A 6,000-nucleotide genomic window follows, 5' to 3' on the forward strand; every position below is an offset into this window, starting at 1 on the left:
CTGGCCTAGCTACCGCTGCTTACAGGGGCTGGAGTTAAGTTGATGGGAGAGTGCTCTCCCATCAACTTAGAAGTGCCTGCCCTAGGAGCACTATATTGGTGCAGCAGTGCCACTGTAAGCTCTGTAACATAGCCATAACCAAACTTCCCCCTTCCTTGCCTACCTCTTCCTTTTGATCTAGCTCTGCTATTTATTGATTCAGCTTCCTAGTTAGGGAATAAGCCCCCTAACATCTTGGTGCTGGTGACTCGGATGCATTGCATCAGATAGGTGAGTGGCAGCCTGTAAGTCCCCCTCCACAACAGTCTGTGCAGCTGCTTGGAGGGGGCATCACGAACTCTCATGTTGGTAGTTGCAGGTTCTGGCAAGCCAGGGTAAAAGATTTTTGTTTTGGATAAATGAATACAGAAGAACCAGGCCCATACCAGGTGCAGGGGTCAACCTGGGATGAGATCAAAAAGGAAATGGAGGAAGTGTTAGGGGACCCAGAGGGATTGGGGGTGGCTGAGGAGCCCACCCTCCTTGGTATATGGGCAGGGACCTTCTTCCACTACCCATATGGGAACTGAGTGCTTTCCAGGGAAAGGAGGCACTTCAGTCCACTTGTGAGAGGTTTGAAGTCAAGGCAGCATTATGGGAAGTTGCCAGTAATCTTTCAAGTTTGGTGCTGCTTCAGCAAGGGCTACTGAAGGGTTGTAAATTAGTTAGGGGTAGTTAAAGATTTGACACAACAGGGTTTAAGTCAAAAGCAGAGTTAACAGACTACCTTTAGAGACTGGAGCTGGGACTTGGTCCTGGGGAGTGGAGCGGGGGGGGGGGTGGAAGTTTCAAAGTGCAAAATGGCAGGGTTTGCAGGAGCAGGTAACAACCCCCACTCCTCTCCCAGAGCCAGAATGAGAACCTGGGGATAAGGGCTCCCAACTGTTTCAACCCAGGGAGCCTACTCTTGGCTCAGAGCTAACTGTCTTTTTTTTTTTTTCTTTTTCCTTTTTTTCCTCAGTTTACTTAATTTGCTGCTCATAGCCCAAACTTTAAACTGACCTGACAGGCTTAATTGGTTTCTTTCCGCCTTTCCCCCTGCCTTTCCACACTCTTCTGTTTTTCTGAAGTTTTAATGGAGGGTACTTGGGATACTTATGTGAGATGTTTTTGGTTATTTTGGACAAAGTATGAGGGAGATCTGCTGTATTCCACTGGAATTTTTGGAGTAAAAGATCCATGAGCATCCATGGAGACACATGTTTTACTGCCTCTTTGAACAGTCTCAGGGTAAAGACAGGTTTCAGAGTAGCAGCTGTTGGTCTGTATTCACAAAGAAAAGGAGTACTTGTGGCACCTTAGACTAACATTTATTTGAGCATAAGCTTTCGTGAGCTACAGATCACTTCATCAGATGCATTTGGTGGAAAATACAGTGGGGACGCACACGCACACGCACACGCACACACACAGAGCATGAAACATTGGGTTTTATCATACACGCTAAGGAGAGTGATCACTTAAGATAAGCCATCACCAGCAGTGGGGGGGGGGGGGGGGGGGAAGAGAAGAGGAGGAAAACCTTTCATGGTGACAAGCAAGGTAGGCTATTTCCAGCAGTTAACAAGAACATCTGAGGAACAGTGGGGGGGAGAAATAACATGGGGAAATAGTTTTACTTTGTGTAATGACTCATCCATTCCCAGTCTATTCAAGCCTAAATTAATTGTATCCAGTTTGCAAATTAATTCCAATTCAGCAGTCTCTTGTTGGAGTCTGTTTTTGAAGTTTTTTTTTTGTTGAAGGAGAGCCACCCTCAGGTCTAATCGAGTGACCAGAGAGATTGAAGTGTTCTTCGACTGGTTTTTGAATGTTATAATTCTTGACATCTGATTTGTGTCCATTCATTCTTTTACGTAGAGACTGTCCAGTTTGACCAATGTACATGGCAGAGGGGCATTGCTGGCACATGATGGCATATATCACATTGGTAGATGTGCAGGTGAATGAGCCTCTGATAGTGTGGCTGATGTGATTAGGCCCTATGATTGTGTCTGCTGAATAATCACATCAGCCACACGATCAGAGGCTACAGCTCACTTCATCGGGTGCATGCTGTAGCTCACAAAAGCTTATGCTCAAATAAATTTTAGTCTCTAAGGTGCCACAAGTACTCCTTTTCTTTTTAAAGTAAAGACAGCACAGGTTAAGGCAGCTGTGTGGCAATAATTGTACTTGGTGGCCAAGTTGTTACAGACAAATTGCACTACCTTAAAGAACTAAATGTAGGAGTAAGTGATTTAAAGAAGTGAGTGAAAAGTTACAAATAGCTTTTGCAAAAATTGATGATACAGGGTTTGGAGGAAAGTAAACATTTGGGAGTTGTGGAAATGGTAAAAGGTAACTGCTGTGAAGATGTTAAGAGTAATAGTTGTGGTGTTAAAAGAAAAGTTTTGTTTAATGATCAAACCCAGTTATGTATATGTGCAACTCTGTGCAGTCACATTGGATGGAAGTTTGGTAATTAAATTATCCAAGGGGGTCAGGTAGAGTGGCTACTACCATCACTAGGCTTCTGTCCCCAGAAGCCTTTACAGCTATTCTGAGGGGAAAATCGGCCCTTTTCCCACAGAAATGGTCTATAAGAGACTGCTGCAGGCGGAGAGAGAATCTGATCAAAATGATTTGACTCTTAGGTAATCAAAATCACTAAAGGATGTAAGGGGTTTCTATTGGAACTTAACTTTGCTGCCCCTGGTTGTGTCTAATTGTAAAAGATGGAAGTGTAATCGGGGTACAGTTGTGTAAAAGTAATCACAGTGCAAGGGATGTTAGGCAAAAGAGAATTTTGTGTGTGCAAAGGAAAAGGGGGGGGGGAATGATGGGAACACTGAGCCTTGAGGTGGCTCTAGGGGATCAGATTGTTGCTTTGGTGGGTGTGCATGAAAACTCTGGGCCTGGAGGAGGCAGTTACACCTTGTGTAAAATTAATATGGCTAATATAATGTTATGGAGGTTAAACTACATAGAAGGAATGTGCATTTTCCCAGGACACGGGCAGTGTACATTGGAGAAGGGGTAAAAGAGATGCAAATAAAACATGGTACTTCATTAAAATCCTATTTGGGCTCCAAAAGGATCCAGAATAGGTTGTGCTTTCTTTTTCAGATCTGTGTTTTGGAGCAGGAGATGAAAGTGGAAAGTAATCGGAACTCTAGTAGAAGGGGAATGTTTCCCTTTTAAGACGGTCTCTGAGCTGCTAATAGCCTTGGATCCAAAAGCAAGCTAGTAAGCCGCTGTAAATGCGAATTACCTAGCTGATGGACACAAAGGAGCTGCAAATGTAGACATCTAGTCAGCAAACAAGCTACTAGAAGACTCAGATTATGGCCCTCCAGGAAAGGAAGGTGGGGGGGAAAAAAGTCAAGCCTGAAAATAAGGGGGAGAGATTAAGCTTAAGGGGGGGGGAGAAGGGTGTGTACAGTGCTAAAATCTGAAGCTTTGTCTCAGCTATTACCTGAGAATAAACTTAAAGCTTGGTACAGCAGAGAAACTATTGCAAACTTGGTCTATTGTACAAGAGGGGAAACTAAGGTACACCTCATGAATTTCATAAATGACCAGTGAGTGGGGTAATTCACTAGCCTGATTATAGAACAAAATAAGGACAGCCTGGAGGTAATTCTTCTGTTTTTTCCTGCAATTAACAAGGAAATCTGTTTTTAAAAAAAAAAAACAACTGGTGGTGAGATTTATTTATTATGAAGCAATAATCTGTCCCCAGCAGGGGGATGGAAATTGTTTCTTTTGTTTTTCAGACACTCTACAAGCAAGCTGGTGCTAGTAGAAGAATAACCCACAATACTATGGATCTGTGTTTTGTTTGTCTGTGGTGTTTGTCTTGTTGCTAGCATTGTTGTGTTTTAATGAACAGAATCTCATAACGTGGGTGGGAGATGGCTTCAAAAGGCTGACCTTGGGGCAGGGGGGAAGATGTGTATGGGAATACAAAATGCTCAACTAGGAGGCCAGCACCTGTGTAATAGCTACCGTGGTACCTAGAAATGGAATAACTAAGGTGGTCCTCCACAAGCCCTATGGAAATAACGAGAAGGGGAGGAGCTCATTGGGAATCAATGGAGGGGTGTGTAAAATAGTGTAAATCAGAAGATGTTTGGATGTGCCCCTCTCCTATGACTATGGAGGAGCAGGATCAATGGCCTATGCAAGAGGTGGACAATTGGGTGTACTGTGTATAAGGTGTTTTGCTGGGAATGTACATACTACTGGGGGCACAATTACACTAGTCCATAACCACACTACACACATCTACATGCTGCTATCTGGACTTTAGTGCACAAATGGATCTGTGTGAATCTTATTGCTGTGAATAATCAAACCAGGGCATATTGCCTGATTCCATGACAAGTAGTTAAGCTAGTTTGGACAATAACCCATTTCTCTGAACATTCAATGGACTTATGATATGGACAAAAGCATGCAAAGCTTGCAGGAGCAGCTTGTTGCAACTGGACACACACACAACCTTGACCTGTCAAAGGAGGAGGGGCAGTGTTTTGGGGGTATCTCGGATGTTGACCATACTGCAGTGGTCAGGACTTGGTGTTGCTGTGGATTTTGTATTGTTAACTGTACTTGTTACATTGCATATGGAGATGTAATAAGCCCTCCAAACCCTACCGTGTACTAGACAACCCAGACCCAACCTTCTCGGGCCCACTATAATGGGAAGTCTGGAACACTAATTGGCATAAGTGTGGTATGCCTGTACAAGAGAGAGTACAGGGCAGTATACTACACAAGGGGCAGTGGGACAAATGGAATATCAACCCCTTCCACTTGGATGCCTATCAGGAAATGTCACCATATGCCCTATGCTTTTCCAGTGATACCTGGCCAGGAGGATCCCAAAAGGAAAAAAAGGGGTGGAGTGTTAGGATATAGATGTTCAGGCCTGTCTGTAAAGGCCTATACTCTAAGAATTTAGGTGTATTCTTATCACTTGGCTAGTTTATAGAGCTATAAAAGAATCAAAATCACTATCTGCCAGTGTAAGGTCCTTCTCTTACTATGACAATCTGAGGCCCTGTGCTTAGGCTAAGATCTTTGGCTAAGCAGTAGAGGCAGCCATAAGCTGGGAAGTGAACGGTCACATCCTCACATTCCAAACTAGTCGCATTGAAATCGGGTGCTATTGGGCTGTTAGGATACAATCCTGTCCTGATAGTGCCTATCACCTCCAGAGAAAAAGAAGTGCCTAGAAAATGGAAAAGGAAAATTAGTTTGATAGCATCCTGTCTGGCAAGAACTCACTTATCAATAGCTGGGATGTGAAATCCTCACTTCTGTATTATTTTGTCATTATAGTTCCCACTTTGCTATTGTTTATTTGCATGTTCTCTGTCTGGTTCTGTGATTGTTTGTCTGCTGTATAATTAATTTTGCTGAGTGTAAACTAATTAAGGTGGTGGGATATAATTGGTTAAACTATGTTTGGATTGGTTAGTTCAATTTCAGGAAAATGATTGGTTAAGGTATAGCTAAGCAGAACTCAAGTTTTACTATATAGTCTGCAGTCAATCAGGAAGTGTGTGGGTGGGGGGGAAATTAGAATCCTGTTTAGCTAAGGGGCAGGAATGGAAACAGACATGGGTAAGGCTCTGTGGTGTCAGAGCTGGGAAGGGGGACACTAAGGAAGGAAACTGGAATCATGCTTGATGGAAGTTCTGACCCAATAAATGTGGAATTGTTTGCACTTTTGGACTTGGGGTATTGTTGCTCTATGTTCATGCGAGAAGGACCAGGGAAGTAAGTGGGTGAAGGAATAAGCCCCCTAACACCCTCTCTGCCAGAGAAGGTTCAGATAACTCTCTTTTTGTACATTCTTTCCCAGTCACCTGGGATGGGTCATCCCCTGTCCCATCTAAGGAGTCTGAAAAACAATAAAACCTGCTAATATTCAAGAAAGGTGGCAAAGAAATGCCGTGAATAAACAGAAGT

Source organism: Dermochelys coriacea, chromosome 6 (genome assembly GCF_009764565.3).
Source record: "Dermochelys coriacea isolate rDerCor1 chromosome 6, rDerCor1.pri.v4, whole genome shotgun sequence".
Classification (NCBI taxonomy): Eukaryota; Metazoa; Chordata; order Testudines; family Dermochelyidae; genus Dermochelys; species Dermochelys coriacea.